The sequence below is a fragment of the Megascapheus bottae genome, chromosome 5, assembly GCF_031878675.1.
Source record: "Megascapheus bottae isolate mThoBot1 chromosome 5, mThoBot2.hap1, whole genome shotgun sequence".
In the NCBI taxonomy this organism is placed as follows: Eukaryota; Metazoa; Chordata; class Mammalia; order Rodentia; family Geomyidae; genus Megascapheus; species Megascapheus bottae.
The window spans coordinates 82,757,558-82,780,586 of NC_143513.1; the positions used below are offsets into that span (position 1 = coordinate 82,757,558).

Genomic DNA, 23,029 nt, shown 5'->3' on the forward strand with positions numbered 1-23,029 from the left:
AAAAAAGATTAAAAAAAAAAAAAGGCATATGGTTAAACATTCAAGATTTTGTTTTGTAAAACAGGGTTTTTCAGTACGTAGCCCAGGATGGTCTCAAATGACATAGTCTACTGCCTTGGAGCACAGAGATCACACAGACACATCAGGTTTACATGCCTACTTCATGGGAAGCACAATTTGAAGGCATACCAAATGAAAGAATTTAGGCATCTTCTAGCATTTTAACATACCAAATAGTAAATTGGACTCATACTTATTTTTTTTTCCTTTAGCTCACCACTTTCTTTATATTCTAAAGTGAAACACACAAATTAATATTTTTGTGCTATTGTAACTCACACACTAAAGAATTCCTTATTCTCATTTTGCCTCAATTTCTGCTGACTGTCCATGGCTTCCTCTACTCCAGTAGTGGCTTCTATCTAGCCAGTAAGCTCTTCACCAGTTCACAAAACACAGTACACTTCATTTAATGATGCTGAAAATGATACCCAGACAGATGCATCTATTACAAGGTCACATAAGTGATTATGATACCACATTGCCCCCCAAAAATAAGAAAAAAAATTAAGCATTATCTAAGTGTCATGTTTCAAGTATAATAAAAAAATTAATGTTTAAACACTTTATGAACATAAAATAAGGTAAGTATGGTAAAATTCTCTAAACTAATGCCAATTGTTAAAAAAAAAAAACTATATTAATGCCTTTAGTCCTTAAAAGTACCCCCCAAAAGGGGGATAAAGAGGAAAGGAGAGGGAGCAGGGGAGAGAAAGGAGAAAAAAATGGAAAGGGAGGGAGTGAGAAGGAGGGAGAAAGAGGGAGCCAGAAAAATATGTAAGATCTGACTAATGAATTTTTGTACTGGTCCTGGGACTTGGACCTGAGTACTGCCCTTGAGCTCAAGGATAGTGCTCTACAACTTGAGCCACAACTCCACTGCCAGTTTTTCTGTGATTAATTGGAAATAAGAATTTCAGAGACTTCTTTGCCTGGGCTGGTTTTCAACTATAATCCTCAGATTTCAGCCTAGTGAGTAGGATTACAGGCATGAGCCACCAGCATCCAGCTTAAAGAACTTTTTAAGAAATCTATTTATTTAGAATCTTATAGATTAAGACTAAAGAAAGCAGTGACTGGAAATTCTTCAGATGGTCTCAGTATAGTTCTTACCATAAAGAAAAAATTAGGAACTATTTTAACATCATTTTCCTTATTTTACATAATTAAGAATATAAAATTTTTCTTAACTTATATAAACAAGGAGGTTATATTGTGATAATACCATTTATGTATATAGCACGCTTTGAACAAGTTATATTCCCTTACTCTTCCCATATTTTCCCCTACATATTTTTCAAACAGTGTTTAGTGGGTTTCATTATAAAGTGTGTGTGTGTGTGTGAATTGTCCTTCAATCCTCTTCACTCCCATTTTGTATCCTGTCCTTTCTGCTTTCTCTTTGTTGCTACCCTACTCCACAGTTCACATTTGACATTTATGCGCCATTATCATTATAGGTCTACATTCTATACATTTGGTTTGAGCTTGGCTTATCTCATTCCACATGATTTCTAACCCCACCCATTTTCAGGCAAAGTACATAAATTCATTCTCCTTTACAGCTGAGTCACAATCCATACGGTGTAATATAGAACAAAATTTTCATTATACATTATGGGACACATATGCTAATTTTACTGCTTGGACATTGTGACCAATGCTGGATGTGCAAGTACCTCCTCCTTCAATGTTGATTTACACTCGGGAACTGTAAGGCAGAATTGTAATTATTTCTACTTTTTTTTTGGGGGGGGGGGGGCTTGAACTTGCCCTGGGTGCTGTCTCTGAGTTCTTCAGCTCACGGCTACCGCCCTACCCCTAGGTCTGGGCACTGTCCCTGAGCTCTTCAGCTCAGGCTTACTACCCTACCCTCGAGCCAAGCCTCACTTCCTATTTTTTGTTAATTGGGGATGAGTCTCACATTTTTTAATGCCTGGATGGCTTTGAGCTTTGAGCTTTGACCTTGATCCTCAGATCTCAGCCTCCAGATACAGGCGGGAGCTACCTCACCTGGCTTGAACTGGCTTTTTATCACAGAGAACATAACTAGTTTTCCAATCTTTTCTTTTCTTTTCCTTCCTTTCTTTCTTTTCTTTTTGTTGTTGTTGTTGGCCATGAGACTTGAACACTGGGCCTAGACGTTGTCACTGAGCTCTACAGCTCAAGGCTAGCACTCTATTCCTTGAGCCGCAGGGCCACTTTCATGACTACCATATTTCTCTAATGCATGGTTTTCCATCTTTTGTCAAAAAATCAGATGACTATTTATCTATCCTATTCTATTTCCCTACATGTCTACTTTCTTTTATTAGTCTTGAGACTTGAACTCAGGGCCTAGACACTGTCCCCTTGAGCTCTATTGCTCAAGGCTAGGCTCTACCACTCTGAGCCCCAGAACCATTTCTGGGTGCCACTTCTGGTTTTCTGGCAGTTAACTGGCCTGCCTGGACTGGTTTCAAACTGTGATCCTCAGATCCTAAGTAGCTAACATTACAGGCAAGAGCCCTCAATGCCCAACTTCTTTTGTTCATTTTTAATGGTTTATTATCTTTAAGTAGTTATATAAAGTTACCATTTAACAAAGCAATTTATGAATAAAAAGCATCTTGATCAATGTCATCCCATTTAACACATTCTCACTGATCCCTCTCCATTTTTTTCTGGCTTCTTTTCCATTCTCTTTGTTGGTTTGTTGAAAAGCCACTGGGGTTTTTTTGTTATTGATAGTTGTAAGGCTTGAACCCAGAGCCTGGGTGCTGTCCCGGAGGCTCTTTAGCTCAAAGTTAGCTGTCTACCACCACTTTGAGGCACACTGCTGTCTTTTTGGTGGTAACTGGATATGAGTCTCACTGACTTTCCTGTCCAGTCTGACTTCAAACCATGATCCTCAGATCTCATCAAACCTCCCGAGTAGCTATGTTTACAGATGTGAGCCACCGGTGCCTAGCTTAGTTACTGGGTTTTATTAATTTAGCATCCTATTTATTGTTCATTATTATTTATTAACTATCAGAAGTAGGACTTTTTCATATTATCTTTGAGACATTCTAAACATAAGTCACATCATCTATAAATACTGAATTCATTTTGTTTCTTTCTATTTTCCCATTGCTCTGGTTAGGAATTCTAATAGTATACTGAATAAAAGTGAGAAGAGTGGACACTTTTGTCTCATTTCTGACTTCTGAAAAAACAATTTCAGATTTTTCCTATTTGATATGTTAGCTATAGGTTCGCCAGATATACTTGATTGTGTTGAATCAAGTTCCTTCTAATCAGTTGGAGATCTTTTATCATAAGAGATGTAGATTTCCCGTACCTTCATGCTAAACTAATGTTTGCCTTCGGCTTACTCAAGGCTAGAACTCTACCATGAGCCACAGAACCACTTCCAGTTTTTTCTATATTTGTGGTACTGAGGAATCGAACCTGGATCTTTCTGCATGCTGGGCAAGCACTCTACCACTAGGCCAAACTCCCAGCCCCAAAAGACGTATCTTTTTATAGTCAAGAAATTCCTTTTTTTCCTTTCTCTTCCTTCCTTTTTCCCTTCCCTCTCCCTTTCTTTTTTTGCCAGTCGAGGCTTAAACTCAGGACCTAAGCACTATCCTTGAGCTTCTTTTGCCCAAGGCTAGCACTCCACCACGTGAGCCACAGTGCCACTTGCAGCTTTTTCTCTTTCTCTGGTACGAAGGAAATGAACCCAGGGCTTCATGCATGCTAGGCAAGCACTCTGTGACTAAGCCACATTCCCAGCCAGAAATATATTTTGCAGGCAACAAATGGTCAGTGCTGTCACACAATGTCCTTTGATTGAAGAACTAAGATCACTTAACATTCAGTGTAAATACTGAAAGATACATAGTATTTTTCTGCCATTTTTGTTATTTTGTGAGATGTTTGCTTGCTATTCCACTTGCCATGGAGAAGCATTCTTTTCCTGTATTTTTCTGGCTGTCTTCATCTTCTTTTAAGCATCTTTGGCAGTGATGGTGTTTGGTGTTCATGAATGCCTTTAGACTTTATGATGCAATGTTTGTATTTCTCCTTCAACTATGAAGGATAAGCTCTGGTAGATAAGTTGACAGTTTTCTTTCAGGGCTTGAAATGTATCATTCCATCCTACCTTTAATTTAAAGGTCTGCAAAAAATCTACTTTTATTTTGATAGGTTTGCTTTATATGAGACTTTTCACTTCTCTCCTGAAGTTTTCAATATAGTTTCTTTATTCTGTGTATGATCTTAACTGTTAATATGTCTAGGAATGTTTCTTTTCTCATCTTAGCTGTTTGGTTGTTCTCCACATTTATCATATTCTTCCTTCATATTATACTTTGCTTTCCTTATTTTATTCAGCTATGTGTCCTCTTTGAATTTATTCAGATCCCTATATATGTTACCTTTAATCTCATTGATTCCTTTTATTACTACTTTCTTGTTGAAAAGTCACTATTATTCAAAGCCTTTATTATAGAATTGCACACTTTTGAAGAGACATGTTGCCTTCTGTTTTCAGGTTAGTTGTGTTTCTACATTGGGATTTATGAATCTGAAGTCAAGTTCTTGACTGGAAGCTATAATTACCTAGAGTTTTTCTTCTGATTTTTCTATTCTTGGATTGGGAAATGTATCACTTGATTTATATATCATATATATACTTACATATCATCTAAAAAACTTTTTCTGACCATGTGGCCAGCTTATCAACAATGTAACCTTTTCAAATTTTTCATATTTCACTTAGCTCTTCCTTCTTGTTCCTCACTGACTTTTCTTTTTTTTTTTTTTTTGCCAGTCCTGGGCTTGAGCTCAGGGCCTGAGCACTGTCCTTGGACTTTCTCAAGGCTAGAGCTCTACCACTTGAGCCTCAGCACCGGTCTTCGTGCATGCTAGGCAAGCACTTTAACCACTAGGCCAAACTCCCGGCCCTCACTGACTTTTCATGTGTGATTATTCTAGCAAATCAATCTCATATTCCTGAATGCAAACAGAATGGTCCTGGCTTATCAAACACCTGTCCATTCACAATTTCTTTCTTCCTTTTTTTTTTTTTGGCTCAATCCTGGGACTTGAACTCTAGACATGGTTGTTGTCCCTGAGCTCTTCAGTTCAAGGCTACCACCCCAACCCCTTCAGCCACATTGCCACTTCTGGTTTTCTGGTAGTTAATTGGAGACAAGTCTCATGGAGTTTTATTGCTGGGGCTGGCTTTGAACTGCGATCCTCAGATCTCAGTCCCGGGAATAGCTATGCTTACAGGTGTGAGCCCTGAGGTCCAGCTTCTATTCACAATTTCTCTGTGTAATGGGGTGAAGACTCTGTTGAAGGTATCCTGTGGTTGAACTCAGTCTGAGCACTGTCCTTGGGCTTTCTCAAGGCTAGAGCTCTACCACTTGAGCCACAGCATCACTTCCAGCTTTTTCTATGTATGTGATACCAAGGAATCGAATCCAAGTCTTCATTCATGCTAATAAGCAAACACTACCATAGGTCACACTCCGGCCCTTGGCACTTTCTTAGGTTGGCACATTATCACTTGGGCCATGCTTCTAGCCTATCCTTATTGTTTTTTTGAGACACGAGTCATGCTTCCCACTCAGATGTGCACTTGAGCCACTTTCTGCCTGCTTTATTATTTATTTTTTATTTTTTGTTCCAGTCATGGGACTTGAACCCAGGGCCTGGATGCTGGCCCTACGCTTTTGTGCTTAAGGCCAGCACTCTACCATTTGAGCTACAGCTCCACTTGCAACCGTTTTGGTAGTTTTTAGTAGAGATAAGAGTCTCATTGGCCGGGCAACAAGGCTGACCTTAAATCACAATTCTCCCTAACCCAACTTCCAAGTAAGAACCACTGGTGACTGGTTTAATTTTTTTTATTTAGATTTTTTTTAATGGAACTTTGTGGCCTAATTATAAGCAACATGAAAGTTATTGTAACTGGGTTTTCTATTTTTAAAACTTCCTACCCATTTCATTTTGGTTTCCTTTATTCCAAAGAATCTCTGTATGCATGGGAACATACAAATGCATGTGCACATGTCAGCCCAGGAATTTAAACTCAGAGTCTGGGGTGTGGCCCATAAACATTTTATGCTTAAGGCAAGGCTCTACCACTGGAGTCCCACCTCCACTTCTACCACTCGGGTCCCACTTCCACTTCTGCCACTCAAGTTCTACCTCCACTTCTGGATTGTTATGCTTACGGCTCTACCCCTGGAATCGCACCTCCACTTCTAGATGTTTGGTGGTTAATTGGAGATAAGAGAGTATCATAGGCTATGGCTTTCAACTGTGATCTTAGATCTCTGCCTCCTGAGTAAATAAGATTACAGGTGTGACACTACAAAGAAATTTAAAGTAAAAGAATCACATCAAGTCTATTTGAGAAAGTTTTCTACCAAAATTTATTATTTCATATTAATATAAGAAGATGAAACTAATTTGAGATCATAAAATAAAAGGAAAGATACCTATGGGAGTTTAAAGAGGGTTCAAAATTGCCCTCTGGGAACAACCAACCAGAAAGCCAGTTACTATCAGACACTGGAAAACAGGATAGGTTTGTAATTCCTCAATAAGAAACAAACAAGGAGAACTTTTCCCATGCATAGATCATCTGCATAATTACATATATCTTCCTACAAATTTATATACAAGTTACATATTTAAATTTTAAATAGATTATACTAATAACATAAATACATACTTATGTAAATATAACATTGATTTATAAAAATAACAATTTATAAAAATTATTACAAATAATTTGCATATTTATACACATAGCACAGATGAACTAGAGATTGGCAGTCATACAAAAATGAAAAGCTAGAGCTGGGTGTGGTGGCTCACACCTGCAATCCTATTCAGGAGACTGACATCTGAGGCTCACTGTTCAAAACCAGCCCAGGCACTAGAAAGTCCATGAGACTCTCATCTCCAAGTATCCATTAGAAAACCTTAAGTGGTGCTGTGGCTCCAAGGGTAGGACAGTAGCCTTGAGCTGAAGAGCTCAGGGACAATACCCAGGCCCAAAGTCCAAGCCCCACTACAGAGCAGGGGCGGGAGGGGAGAAGAGGGGAGGGGGGAGGAGGAAGGAGAGGAAGAGGAAGAAGGGGAGAGCTAGAAGTCATCAGGAAGGTTAGGCTTTGTGAAATAAGTACTAAAGAAAAGTTGCACGTATCTGCATTGGGGCACACAGGATATATGTATGTTTGTAAGGCTAATCAAGAGCCTTTTCCAGGGGCCGGGAGTTTGGCCTAGTGGTTAAAGTGCTTGCCTAGCATGCATGAAGACCCGGGTTCGATTCCTCGGTACCACATACATAGAAAAAAGCCAGAAGTGGTGCTGAGGCTCAAGTGGTAGAGCTCTAGCCTTGAGAAAGTCCAAGGACAGAGCTCAAGCCCAGGACTGGCCAAAAAAAAAAAAAAAAAAGAGCCTTTTCCAAAGAAAGTTAATTGCAGAAGAGCTGCATTATGAACATGGCTCAGAGATCACAGAAAGAAAGCCATATCCAGTTATGTTTCCTCTAAGCACAGTGACATGCCCTCACCATGTACAACACAACTAAGGCTTGAACTCAGGCCCTGAGCACTATCCTTGAGCTTTCTTAAGGCTAGAGTTTTACCACTTGAGCCACAGCACCACTTCTGGCTTTCTTCTAGTATATGGTAGGTACTGAGGAATCCAACCGGAGCCTTTGTGCATGCTAGGCAAGCACTCTACCAGCAGTCCAAACTCCCGGTCCCAATGTATTCAATACCTTCTGTGTGTAGCTATAATCCTTGAGTATATTACCCTGGTAATAAAATTAATTTAAGTGGAATTGAATGAGATCTAGCACCACACCTAAAAGATTTTTTTAAAAATCTCAAGAGAATCAAATCATTTATAACACAATTTCTGGGCAGAAAAGAAATCAACACTTGTTCTAAGTTTACAACAAAATCTAGATCTCAGTACAAAAACAACACTATGTGTGGCATCCAACAATTACAAAATATAGAAACAGAAAGTATGAGCCGTAATTAGAATAAAAATCAAGAGCTACAATTCTCAGGGGAATAAATATTTAAGTACAAACACTGACATTAAAACAGATGTTACAGGTTTCACGAAAGGCTCCAGAGGCTCACTCCTATTATCTTAACTACTTCTATTATCCTAGACTGAGAGCTGAGGATCACCTCCAAAGTCATTGGAGCAGATAAGTCCGGGTAAGACTCTTATTATTTCCAACTAACCACTCAAAAACAAGAACTGGAGCTGTGTCTCAAACTGGTAGAATGGAGCCTTGAGCAAATGAAATGAGCTCAGGGACAAGAACGCCCTCAGGTCCTGAATTCAATACAATCCACCAAAACAAAAAAGTTTAAAATGCTGAAGAATGTAAAAACATAAACATAAAAAAAACAATAAAAGTGAAAACAAGCAAATAACCACTACATCAAATTGAAATTTCACAATGGAGGATCAAAAAACATCAATGACCTTAATGACAATAAAAATAAAAATAAAAAATCAGCCTGGTGTGGTGGCTCAGGCCTGTAATCCCAGCTACTGAACACAACGCTGTGAGACTCTTATGTCCAATTAATCTCTAGAAAATGGAAAGTAGGACTGTGGCTCAAGGGTAGGGCAGTAGCCTTGAGCTGAAGACACCCCCAGGCTCTGAGTTCAAGCCCTATGATCGAATAAATAAAGAATCCTGTAAACACCAAACTCTTTTTTTTTGTTTGTTTTGTTTTTTTGCCAGTGCTGGGCTTAAGCTCAGGGCCACAGCACTGTCCTTGGATTTTTCTCAAGGCTAGAGCTCTACCACTTGAGTCTTAGCACCACTTCTGGCTTTTTCTAAGTATGTGGTACCGAGGAATTGAACCCGGGCCTTCGTGCATGCTAGGCAAGCACTCTACCACTAGGCCAAACATAGCATCCTTCAAAAGTAACTATGATGTCAGGCATGGTGGCTCATGCCTCTAATCTTTCCTACTCAGGAGGCTGAGATCAGAAAATTTCGGTTCAAAGCCAGGAGGGTACTAAAGACCTGGAGACTCATCTCTAATGAACCAACAGAAAACCCGAAGTGGGGCTGTGGCTCCAGGGGTAGGGTGGTAGCCTTGAGCTGAAGAGTTCAGAGACACTGCCCAGGCCCAGAGTTCAAGCCCCACCACAACCAACCACAACAACAACAAAAAGTAACTATGAACTAAAGCCTGTTTCAAGCAAATACTACACAAATCTTTGTTACAATACATTAAGGAAATTCTTCAGACAAAAGCAAAATAGTACCCCCAATAAACTTCTGGATTATGCAACAAAGTGATAGGAATATGGATGTCAATTCATTTGCATTAAGGGGGTGCTAGTCATGGAACTTGAATTCAGAGCTGGCCCTGAACTTCTTTTGCACATACTTTCAGTCTTTTGGATTAATTAGACAAAAAAGTCTCATGAAGTTTCCTGCCCATTCTAGCTTCAAACCTCAATCTTAAGATCTCAGCCTCCTGAAGCAGCTAGGATTTCTGATATAAGTCACGGTTGCCCTCATCTGAGAATATAGACAAACACAAAAGAATACACAAAGACCTAACAAGAACACTAACAACACAACTATGGTTTATCGCAGAAATGCAACACGTGGTCAATATTCAAATGGACATGTAAATTACAGGTCAGAGAACCAGACCAAACCCTGAAGATTACATCCAGTCCTGTACCTAATTTGCAACTTTATCACAACAAAGTGAAATACAGATGTTTATGTACTATGGATTTGCTTTCATTTCACTATAGATGTGAATAGTTGCAACATAGACCATGTAGCCAACAGAGCCTAAATAAACTATTTACAACCTGACTTCTATGTAGACATAAATCCAAGAGTTTATAACCACTAGATATACCTAAGAAGAAAATGCTTAAGGAGAGTTCATCAAATTGAAGTGAAAAAACAAATTAACATGAAAGGTTAAAACTTACTGTAGAGAAAATAATGCCATCAACTTCACAATATTAGTAAGGCCTGAATCACAAGTCTGCTAAAAAGGTGGCTCACTCCTGTAATCCTAGTTACTCAGTAGGCTGAGAGCTGAGGATCCTAATTCAAAGCCACTCTACCCAGCAAAGACAGCAACGTACTTCTCCCCAATTAACCACAGACAAAAATGTGGCTCAATGTGGTAAAACGCTAACCTTGAGCTAAAAAGCTCAAAGACAGAGTTCAGGCCCTACCCCTGGGCCTGGGCCTGGGCCTGGGCCCTGTCCCTGAGCTCTTCAACCCTGAAGCCATAGTCCCACTTTTGGAAGTGCTACTTCGTTTTCTGGTGGTTAACTGGAGAGAAGATTGTCTCGTTCTTTAGTGCCTGGGCTGGTTTTGAACTATGATGTGAGCCACAGGGACCTGATCAAGGGATTTTTGAAGGTCAAAATAATCTTTTATTCTTGGTATAAAACTAACCTGATGATGTTGGTATGTGTATACATAGATGTGTGTACATACACTGTATCAATTTCATATAAAAATGGGCAAGTGTTTCCTTTCAATATTTAAAATTTTGAAACTATATGTACATGCAAGATTTTACTATAATTATTGTATGTTGTTATTTTGTCTAATTTTGGTATTAGGAATATATTAACTTTATTAAAAAGGGGAGGGAGACAGTCAGCCAGGCATGGGTGGCTCATGCCTATAATCCTTGCTACTCAGGAGGCTGAGATCTGAGGATTGCAGGGCCAAGACAGCCAGGGCACTAAAGTCCTTGAGACTCTTATCTCTAATCAACCACTAGAAAATGAGAAGCGGTATTGTGGCTAAAGGGGTAGGGCAGTAGCACTGAGCTGAAGAGCCCAGGCACAGAGTTCAAGGCTCACAAACAGTATTAAAAAAAAAAAAAAAAATTCAGAGGTAGAACAGCCATATAGCAAGCAGAAGGCCCTGAGTTCAAACTCCAGAACTACAGCAAGAGAAAGCTTGCGAAGTAGAATTTATCAGTAACATAAAAGGCATGAGGCAATATTATAATGTAGTTATAACATTTGTCAAGTTATCAGCTTAAAACTCTTGCTGTATCTGTAAGACTTATGCAAGCTTCACAAAAGAAAATCTTGTACTAGATACACAAAAGGTAAAGGACTCAATACATATGAATACAAAAACCAATTGAATCACAAAGGAAACCAGCAAGAGGAAGAATTGTACACCATTATCAAAAAAAATTTACAATTACCAAACTAAATACTGTACTTCCTTACACCTATCAATAATTACTTTAAATGCAAATGAATTAAATTCTCCAGTCACAAAACAAGTGACTAATTAGAATTAATTATAACTTCTATAATAATTTGTATGTAAAATTATAAATTCTATTTGGGGGCAAAATGTCATTGAAATTTTGGCAAGAATTATATTGAATTTATAGATCATTTTTCAAGATGAATAGAGGAACTCTTTTCAGAAGATATAAAACGGTTATGCTCATAGTTTAAAAAAGTTAACTTCACATAGAAGCATAAATAGGATAGGATTCTAACTAGAAAACATAAAAGGGGAGGGGGGAAAGGGAGGAGAAAGATAATGTAGGTGGCCGAATAATTTGGAAGGCTGCAAACCCCACTGGGCTCAGTTACACATTAGGGGTGCTAGGGATGCACATGTACAGCTCTAGCTAAAGAGAGGCTGAAATCTGAGGGTCTGGGTTGAGAGCCAGCCTAGGCAGACACAGCTTCAATTAATCAGCCAAAGTCTCGAAAGAGAAGTATGCTTAAGCGATGGAGGACCAGCTGTGAATGGAAAAGCTAAGCAGAAATGCAAGGCCCTGGGTTCAACGCCCAGGACTGACAAAAAGGTGCGGAGAGGACCTCACAAGTGTAAGTATTCAACGATGAAACAGAAGCTGCAGAATTCATTCTGTAAGCCTCCATCAGTCACAAAACCAAGCTTTGTTCTCTTGTAAATTCACAGACAGATACTTATTTACTCAGTGAATATTGGTGCATGCTCCACATTATTCTGTGCACACCAATATATCTTATTTAGCAGTTGTTCCTATTCTGTAGCCCTGGAAGAGTACTTTTAATGAGAGGAGTTGCCCCCCAGAAGAAAGTAGGCAATATTTGAAAACATTTCTTGTTGTCACAATATTAAACATTCTCTAATGCACAGGTGAATTTCACCTCAAGGAATTAGCTAGCACAAAATGTCAACAAGTGCCAAAGTAGAGAAACCTTTTGCTAATTCTTTTCTATTTCTATATTATAAATGAGGCCTTAAGATGGCTTAAGATACATACAGTAACATTTTAATAATCTGATTAATGGTACAATGAATCTTGGGATTTTAAGGTATTACATAAGCTGTGTTTATTTAATAACTTTTAGAAGTAAAACTATCTTCCCCTCCTAGGTGCTACTGTTCTCAGAAATGAGCTAAAAGCTTTAAATAACATTGAATTGTTCCTTTTTGAAGCCTTTATAACAGTTAGTCACCACACTGCACCAATCCTTTCCATAAAAATGCTTATAAGGAGTCGGGCGGATGTGGCAAAGCCAAGCTACACTCAGGAGGCTGAGATCTAAGGATCACCATTCCAAGCTAGCCGAGGCAGCAGTCCATGAGAGTCTTAGCTCCGACTAACCACCAGAAAAACTATTAATGGGGCCATGGCTCAAATGTGGTAAAGCAAGGGGCGGGGCGGGGAGGGGGGGGGCAGGGAGCACCACTGTGGTAGCTTGCCCCTGTAATCCTAGCTACTCACAAGGCTGAAACCTGAGGATCAAGGTTCAAAGCCTGGGCACAAAAGGACCTGAGACTCTAATCTCCAATTAACCTCTAGAAAATAGAAAGCGGAGCTCAAGGGTAGGGTGGTAGCCTTGAGCTGAAGAGCTCAGGGACAATGCCCAGGCCTAGGTGTAGGGTGGTAGCCTTGAGCAAAAAGAACTCAGGGACAGCACCCAAGCTCTGAGTTCCAGTCCCACCTCTGACCAAAAAAAGATGCCTACAAGGATTCAGCCTGGCCCTTTGCAATCCCAGACCATCACCTAAAATATTAAATGGTGTCTACCTTACAAACACTAAATTTCCACCTGCTCGAATATCCAGAAGATTGCCTATGACATACCAAAAAGGACTCCAATTCTGGAAATTTGACTCTGAAGGCCTGCTTATTTGTCTGAACAATGACCACAGTCTACCTTTCCAACTTGTCATTCTTCCTCTCAGTCTTTTCCTTCAAAGTGACTTATTCCGAAAGGCATCAACAACTTTTTCAGAAAATGAAGTATGCAACTTGTGGGCAGGGCAGGGACAAAAGGGAGAAACTCAGGGGAAGTGAAGGTAAGCCCCAGTCCCAGGAGCCCTTCCCTGTCAGGCATGGTAAATCCCGGAGATTTCACCCATCCTTAACTTCAATTGACAAAGTACTTCACAAAGACCTGTACTACATCTTTCCATTTTACAGAAAGGGAAGGAAACTGAAGCAAACAGACGTCACGGCCAATCAACCATTACGTCGGTTAAGTTCAACTACTCCTCCAGTCCTTCTCATGACTTCCTGTAAAGACACCACATTAGATTAGGCAGGCCCTAACAACACCTTTTTTTTTTTTTTTTTTTTTTTTGAATCAGTCAAGGGCCTTGAACTCCAGGCCTGGGTGCTGCCCCTGAGATTCCTTTGTTCAAGGTTACTGCTCTATCACTTGAACCACAGTGCCACATCTGTTTTGTTTTGTTTCCCCTGAGTTTATTGTATAAGAGGTCTCAGCCTCCTTGAGTAGCTATGATCACAGATGTGAGCCACCAGCACCTGGCTTAACAACTCCATTTAAATTATTTGCCGATCTTAAATACAGTCACATCGTGAGGTGGCTGTTAGAGGCTCAACAAAACTAAAACTAAAACTCTCCTCTACCCTTAGATTTGCTGACTGCTTTAGCTGTGTTTTCAAAACTATTTCCTGTCCATATAGCTGTGGGCCATCAATTTATAAAATTATGGATATTGCAATTAATGTATTTGTACTAATTTGGGTGCCAGTGGCTCATACCTATAATCCTAGCCACTCAAAAACCTGAGATCTGAGAATCAAGGTTTGAAGCCAGTCCATGCATGGAAGTCCTTGAGGTTCACCTCTAACTACTAGAAAATCAAAAGTGGCACTATGGCTCAAAGTGGTAGAGTGTTAGCCTTCACTGAAGAGCTCAGGGACAGTGCCCAGGTCCAGAGTTCAGGCCCCACAATCAACAACAACAACAAAATTATTTGGGGCCAGGAGTGTGGCCTAGTGGTAGAGTGCGTACCTAGCATGCACAAAGACCCAGGTTCGATTCCTTGGTCATACATACATACATAGAAAAGGCCAGAAATGGTGCTGTGGCTCAAGTGGTGGAGCCTTGAGAAAGCCCAAAGACAGTGTTCGGGCGCTGAGTTCAAGACTGGAAAAAAAATTATTTGTACTTTCTGTAAACAGCACATGTGAGCAAAGAAGAAAAGAAAATTAAAAGGCAATACTGCAGAACTGTTCCACAATGAATGACCTTTGTGGAACCAGAAATCATGATATAGTGGGTTGGTCTATATACATATCAATGTATTAAAGCCTATATAAAGTTTACCAATCTCAAATCTCTTACATTCTTCTCTTTCTTTTTTGGTGCTGGTTCTGGGGCTTGAGCTGCCCCTGAGCTTCTCTCAAAGCTAGCGCTCTACCACTTTGAGTTACAGCTCCACTTCCAGCTTTTTGGTGGTCAATTATTAGAGATAAAAGTCTGGTGGAGGGCCCAGAGTGTGACCTAGGGGTAAGAGTACTTGCATGCTAGGCAATTCTTTGGTACCACCGGTGCTGTGGCTCAAATGGTAGAGCTCTAGCCTTGAAAAAGCCCAGAAACAGTGCTCAGGCCCTGAGTTCAAGCCCCAGAACTTGCAAAAAAGAAAAAAAAAAAAAAAAGAGTCTGGTGAATTTTTCCTATCCAGGCTGGCTTAGAATATTGATCCTCAAATCTTAGCCTTCTAAGTAGCTGGATTTACAAGCTTGAGGCACCAGCACCCAGCTCTCTCACATTCTTGAGGACTCATTGCTTTTTCTATGTGTTTTATCTGTAGACTGGAAACATTCATTCAGTTTAATTACTGAGCACCTACTGCCTTGATTAAGTTTAAGAAGTAACAAAGAGATTTGAATCCTGCCCATCAATTCTCAAGTGGTATGAGGAAGGTAGGTAAGTTGCAAAGGAAGCTATGTATTCACTCCAGTTAGTGAAAGGGGACTCATGGTCCCTCACAGTTTCTGTGAAGCTTTTCTAAAACTGGTAGCATTTAAACAGAAAAATGCTGATTTTCTTTTTCTTTTTTCTTCTGTGATGTTGCTAGGGATGGAACCAATGCCTAACACATACTAGGCAAATTATTTTTCAAATAAAAATTTAAAAGCACTCATCTCCAGCCCTAGCACCTTGTCTGAAGCTTGTAAAGATTGTCTGAAAGAATTTTAGACAGGGGGACTAACGAAAACAAAAGGGAAAACAAAACAATTTTGAATGGATTGGCCAATGGGTGAACACAACGAAGTATACAAGATGACCCCCAAATAAATGAGTCTGGAGATAGGAAGTGGTGTCAGATTAGTGTTTCCCAAGCATCTATTTCTGCCTTGGTATGCAGGAAGCAAATGGAAGGAGAGTCAAGCGGTTGGGTACTAACAGTGGAGAGGTTGACTGCCTGAAAGAAGACACTTGGAGGAATGGGAAGAAGCACAGATTAAAAGGAAATAGGATCAGAAATAAGATCAACGAGTTACTAAGGATGTGGAAGAAATCCAAGTGTCTGACATTCCTATTTAAGTGGAACAAAATCAGGGAGAAGCCAGAAGGTGACAGAACCAGTTTTGAGTGTAAAGATGCCTCCAACTCTTACCCTACCTCCATGGGGTCCTGGTCCTGCCTAAGTGTGCAGGGCCCTCTGAAGTAAGACCAAAATAAACTCCTCCTCCTTCTTGTTTTGGTCAGGTATTCTTTCAATCACAGAGATGAAAAATGGTATCAGTGATTTTAAAACTATAAATGATGGGCCAGGAGTTTGGCATAATGGTAGAGTGCTTGCCTAACATCCAAAGAGCTGGGTTCTATTCCTCAGTACCACATACATAGAAAAAGCCTGAAGTGGTACTGTGGCTCAAGTGGTAGAGCACTAACCTTGAGCTAGCCCAACGACAGTGCTCAGGCTCTGAGTTCAAGCCCCAGGTCTGTAGATCTTGAACCAAGATCCACAGAGCTTAGCCTCCTGAGTAGCTAGGATTAGAGGTGTGAATTACCAATGCCTGACTATTTTTAATTACTGTTTTTTTTTAAATTATCTTTTGTACTGCACAATGGTTTCAATGCAACATATCAGTTTATAATTACAGTATATCTTGATTAAGCCACCTAGGCTTGGACCTCTTCGAAGATCTTAAGACCAGGTAGTAAAACCAAGATTAAAACTCACAGCACAGCAGCTGGGAGTTTGGCCTAGTGGTTAAAGTGCTTGCCTCGCATGCATGAAGACCCGGGTTCGATTCCTCGGTACCACATACGTAGAAAAAAGCCAGAAGTGGTGCTGAGGCTCAAGTGGTAGAGCTCTAGCCTTGAGAAAGTCCAAGGACGGTGCTCAGGCCCTGAGCTCAAGCCCAGGACTGGCAAGAAAAGAAAAAAAAAAAAAAAAACCTCACAGCACAGGGGCTGGGAGTCTGTCTTAGTGGTAGAGTGCTAGCATGCACAAAGATTCAGGTTCTATACATCACCCTGATAATAAAATTAAATGAGAGGGGGGGAGGGAAGAGAGGGCGGGAGAGAGTGAGCGAGAGAGAGATATCCCATGGTAGAACTCCTGAGAGAAATAGCTTAAGTTTTGCTAAAACAAACAAAAACCTATCTGTCTCCTGATATCACACAGAGTTCTGGTACCACATACATAGAAAAGGCCAGGTGGCTCCCGCCTGTCATCCTAGCTACTCAGAAGGCTGAGATCTGAGGATCCAGGTCCAAAGCCAATCCAGGCACAGAGGACTTGAGACTCTTTATCTCCAATTAACCTCTAGAAAATGGGAAGTGGGGTTTGGCTCAAGGGTAGTGTGGTTACACTAGAGCTGAAGAGCTCAGGGACACTACCCAGGCTGAGTTCAAGCCCCATGACACACAAAAAAGGGGGGGGGATGGGAGTTTGGCCTAATGATAGAGTGCTTGCCAAGCATGCACAAAGACCCAGGTTCGATTCTTCAGCACCACATACATGGAAAAAGCCAGAAATGGTGCTGTAACTCAAGTGGCAGAGTGCTAGCCTTGAAAGAAAAGCCCAAGAACAGTGCTTAGGCTCTGAGTTCAAGCCCCAGGTCTGGCCAGAAAACAAAAAATACTTACAATACAGATATTTAATATACGGTTTTGCTGTCCATGCTAAAAAAATCATCACTTTCACCAGGCACAAGAGAAACCACAGAATAGTATTATAGAAAGGTAGAGAACTTGGAATGTAGCTCAGTGGCAAAGTCCTTGCCTAGCATGTACAAAACTATCGATCCAATCCCTAGCACCAACAAAAAAGCTAATTAAGTAGAAAGGCATAAACAGTTCCCCAAAAGTTAAGTAGGGTTTTGCCATAAGGAGGACATATATCAGAACAAAATATTTGCAAAAGTACCACATTCTTGGCCAGGTGCCAGTGGCTCATGCCTGTAATCCTAGCAATTCAGGAGATTTGAGATCTAAGGATAAGGGGTTTGAGTCCACCCGGGGCAGGAAAGTCTGGGAGTTTCTGGTTCCTAATTAACAACCCAAAAGCCAAATCTGTAGATGGGACTCAAGTGGTAGAACACTAGCCTCAAGCAAAAAACTCAGGGACAGCAACTTGATTGAGTCCAAGCCCCAGGATTGGCACCAAAAATAAATAAATAAATAAAAATTTAATAAAAAAAATTATAAGCTATAAAACAGTATTCAAAACACACGACAAAAATATAGGGGAGAACATGGGAAAGAAATGGATGGAAAGGGTGATAAGGCCACACCTTTAGCCCTGTTTGAGATAGGGTCTCACTTCCTGTTTGAAGGTGTTCCAGAACTGGAAACCACCTGTTAGCTTTCTGTGTAGCTAGGATATCCAGAGTGTGTCTAGATCTTCATTAAGAAGGAATCTCACAAGCTACATGTGCTTAGGCAAATCAGCAAAATATAAAATCAGCCCACAAAATTCAATTGTTTTTCCATGTATCAACCATGTCCAAGTCAGAGGGGGAAGTCAGGAAAAGAATCCCATCTGCAATATCCTCAAACAAAAATAAAAAATAACTTAAGACGGGTACTAGTGGCTCACACCTGAAATTCTAACTACTTAGGAGGCTGAGAACTGAGGACTGCGGTTCAAAACCAGCCCAGGCAGGAAAGATGATGAGACTCTTATCTCCAACAAACTACTCAGAAAAAGCTACAAGTGGCACTGTGGCTCAAATGGCAAAGTGCTAGCCTTGACCAAAAGAAGCTTTTGGGCAGCAACCAGACCCTGAATTCAAGTCCCAGGACTGAGAGGGGAAAAAATTAGAAATAAACCTAACAAAGGAAGCAAAAGATCTCTACAGTGAAAACCATGAAAGTTTGAACATTGAAGAGGACATCACTAAGTAGAAAGACCTACATGCTCATGTGAAAATAGAATTAATATTGTGAAAATGGCCATTCAGCCAAAGGCAATCTATAAACTCAATGTTATCCTCATCAAAATACCAAGGATATTCTTGACCAAGATAGAGAAAATAATCCCAAAATTCATATGGATCAATAAAAGATCTGGAATAGGCAGGGAGTTTGGCCTAGTGGCAGAGTGCTTGCCTAGCATGCACGAAGATTCAGGTTCGATTCCTCAGTACCACATATATAGAAAAGCCAGAAGTGGTGCTGTGGCTCTATTGGTAGAGCTCTAGCCTCAGAAAGCCCAAAGACGGTGTTCAGGCATTGGGTCCAAGCCCCAGGACTGGAAAAGAAAGATTTTGAATAGCCAAAGCAATTCTAGATGCCCCCCCCCACAAAAAAATTAAAAAATGAAAATAGAAATAAACGTTGGTTGTATCACAACTACAGACCTCAAACTCTCCTACAGGGCTATAATAATAAAAACAGCTTGACCCTCGGCACAAAAACCCAAGATCAGCTGAATGGGCTAGGAGACCCAGAAAAAGCCATATACTTAAAGCCACTTGATATCTGACAAGAAAGCCAAAACTGTACACTGAAAAAGGACAGCCTCTTCAATAACTAGTGATGGGAAAACTGGACGAACACATGTAGAAAACTAAAAATGGACCCCTTTTGTCACCTTGCACCAATTTCAACCCAAAGTGTATCAAAGACATCAACATCACACCTGATACATTAAACTACCATAAAATGGAGTAGGAGAAACATTAGAACTTACAGGTAGAAGCAAGAACTTTTTTTTTAAAAGAGTCCTAGGGGCATGGCAAATAGGAGACCTGACAAATAGGACTATATCAAAATAAAAATACTGCTCTGGAGTGTGGCCTAGTGGTAGAGTGACTGCCTGCCATGCACAAAGACCAGGGTGCAATTCCTCAGTATCACATACTTAGAAAAAGCCAGAAGTGGTGCTGTGGCTCAAATGGTAAAGCTCTAGCATTGAGAAGGCCCAAGGACAGGGCTCAGGCCCTAAATTCAAGGTCCAGGACTGGCATATACACAAAAAGTGTTCTGCCTGCACATATAGGGCTGTGATCTAAAGATCAAGGTTCAAAACCAGCTTGGGCACGAAAATCCACATACACATAAACTGTTGTGCATAGGCTGGTCCAGAACCGAGATATTCCCAACTTCAGCCTCCAAAGTAGTTAAAACTACCCTGCCTAGCAATGTATATGCTCTAATGAGAGAACTTTACCTCTAGGAATTTACAAACTAGAATGTGTCCATATGTACTAAAATATTACAGAATGTTCACTACAAAATTAGCAATATGTGGGGAGCCGGAGCAGCCAAGACGGCGCCTGTCCCCTGCCTCGCTCATTGTATACAAATTTCTTAGTTCCCCTTAGTGGGTGTGTGAGTGCAGAGCCTTTGCTCGCTCCGCTGCGTCTGCGCGTATGACGTCAGAGGCCTGACCAATCCCGAGTTTTATGACAGAGCAGCCAATGGCAAAAGTCCCGCGTTCCTTGATTGTTTATAAGCAGCTGCACTTCCCTGCCCCGCGCCCCTCCGCTTCATCTTTCCCTTCAAATAAGTTGCTCTTCCATAAAGCGTGATCGAGAAGGATCCTCGTGTGGTGTCCGTTCTTCCCTGCTGGTCAGGGGTGCCGGGCGCCGCAGCAATACAAACAAATTTTTTTAAAAAAATTAGGTAAGGACTGGCAGTTAGGCCACTAGGTAGAGCGCTTGCCTAGCATGCAGGAAGACCCCAGTCCAATTCCTCGGTACAACATACACAGAAAAAAAAGCTGGAAGTGGTGCGGTGGCTCAAGTGGTAGAGCATTAGCCTTGAGGAAAGCCCAAGGACAGTGCTCAGGCCCTGAGGTCAAGCCCCAGGATTGACCCAAAAAAAAAAGAAAAAAAAAAAAAACTAGCGATACAACTCATGGACTTTCATGGACTTTCGTGCCCTAGGCAGCTTTGAACCTAGATCCTCAGGTCTCAGCCTCCTGATTAACTGAGATTATAGGTGAAAGGGGGACTTTGATTCTCTTCTTCACATCCTTCTGTTCTCATCAAATCAAGTGAACACTATTCTACTTCTAAGTCATGTCTGTAAAGATTAGTTCAACTGTCTTACTGATCCCCAGGTTTTAAACCTTCCAATGGCTTTCAGAAGAATGGTGACAAAAATCCTAGCTCCGTACCAGCATACAAGGCTTGTGTGATGAGGTCTGTGTACCTTCCAAACATGATCTCCTAAGCACTACTTACTCACTGCCCAGTAACACCAGACTTCTATTTTGAGCGACAGGAGGCTCCCTTGAGTATGGCATGCTTATTCTGTTTCAGAGCCTTAAGTAATGAACTGTATATTTTCTAAAACTTCTCACAATTGCCTCCTCATTGTTCAGGTTTGTTTCAATGTTGTACTACCACACAATCCTTCCCAACAAGTCAAGCCACGTGCTTTACTATCGCCCAGGTCATTAACAGCCACTGTCAGCACCGTACATTTTATTTTCTGCCTAGTACTTCTCACTACCTGAAATTAATTTCTAGAAATGCATTCAGATTGCATCTCTCACATATGAAATACTACTTTATGAAGGCAGAAGCTCTATAAATTCTCAGCATCAAAAACATTTCTTAGCATAATCAGACATTCCATTCATATCATTGGATGAATTTCAAAACAATTAGAGGGTTGGGAGTTTGGCCTAGTGTTAGAGTCCTTGCTTAGCAAGCACGAAGACCTGGATTCAATTCCTCCACACCACTTACACAGAAAAAGCTAGAAGGGGCCGGGAGTTTGGCCTAGTGGTAGAGTGCTTGCCTAGCATGCACGAAGACCCATATTCGATTCCTCGGTACCACATACTTAGAAAAAGCCGGAAGTGGTGCTGAGGCTCAAGTGGTAGAGCCTTGAGAAAAATCCAGGGACAGTGCTCAGGCCCTGAGCTTAAACCCAGGACTGGCAAGGAAAAGTGTAAAATATAATACTATGTTGAGAGGAGAGCACAAATTCTAGGCAAGACACTGGTGGCTCACACCTGTCATCCTACTCAGGAGGCTGAGATTTGAGGATCATGATTCAAAGCAAGCAGGGGGAATCAAATCCAAAAGATTATCTCCAATTACCTAGAAAAATGATGGAGATGAAGACTGCTTCAAATCCAGTCTTGAGAGGAAAATGCTAAGTGAATACTCAAGGTCCTAGGTTCACCCAAGCCCCAGTACTAGCACAAGAATGGGTGCAATTGCATGTAAGAACATTGGGGGTGGGGGGAGAGGCAGGCAGGCAGGGAGAGGCAGGCAGGCAGGCAGGCAGGCACGCGCGCACACACACATATGGGGAGGGGATGAGAAGTAGAGGGAGACAAAGGAGGAAGAGGAGAGTGGAGACTCAAGTTTTGTTTTGTTGTTAGCTTTTGTGGGGTTTTTCCATCATTAAGTTTCTTAATGTAGAAGCTCAACAGGGCAGTCAAAGCAGCAAGAACCATGCTGTGTTATTTTATGTAACAGCAGTCTATTCTAGAAATGGGTGTTTATTTATTTATTGGTTGGGAAGGGTGTCAGCTGTGGGGCTTGAACTCAGGGCCTGAGTGCTGTCTCTGAGCTAACACTCTGAGCTACAGCTCCAATTCTGATTATCTGGTGGTTTATTTGGAGTTAAGAAAGAGTCTCATGACCTTTTTTCCCCACGATGGCTTCAAACCATGATCATCAGACCTCATTGTCTTAAGTTGCTAGGATTAAGTGTGAGCCACTAGCATCAGTACAGAAAAGATTATTTTTAAATAAATCATCAAAGAACATACTATTATTTCTGCAAAATATAAATTCTATTATAAGGAAGCTTCCATATGATGTTTTTATCTACATCCAGTGTCAGCAATTAATACAAGGAAATAAAGTGCAACCATTCATGAAGAGAACACTTTTTTGGGGGAGGGGAGGGGTATGGAGCTTGAAAACTGTGCCTGGGCCATATCCCTGAGTTCTTCAACTCAAGGCTACTGCTCTAACCCTGGACTTGGGCTTTGTTCCTGAGCTCTTCAGCTCAAGGCTACTACTGCCCTATCCCTTAAGCCACAGCACTACTTCCTGTTTTCTAGTGGTTAATTGGAGGTGAAAGTCTCACAGCTTCCATGCCCTTTTTTTTTGGGGGGGGGGAGGGAAGTCCTGGGCCTTGAACTCAAGACCTGAGCACTGTCCTTGGGCTTTCCTCAAGGCTAGTGCTCTACCACTTGAGCCACAGCACTACTTCTGGGTTTTTCTATATATATGTGGTAAAGAGG

General features: G+C 40.9%; 1 protein-coding gene across 10 annotated transcripts in view; it reads right to left on the reverse strand.

The window, feature by feature from the left end:
* The window catches only part of Kmt2c (lysine methyltransferase 2C), a 203,292-nt gene that overhangs the window by 156,569 nt on the left and 23,694 nt on the right, over positions 1–23,029 (reverse strand). The window lies entirely within an intron of this gene.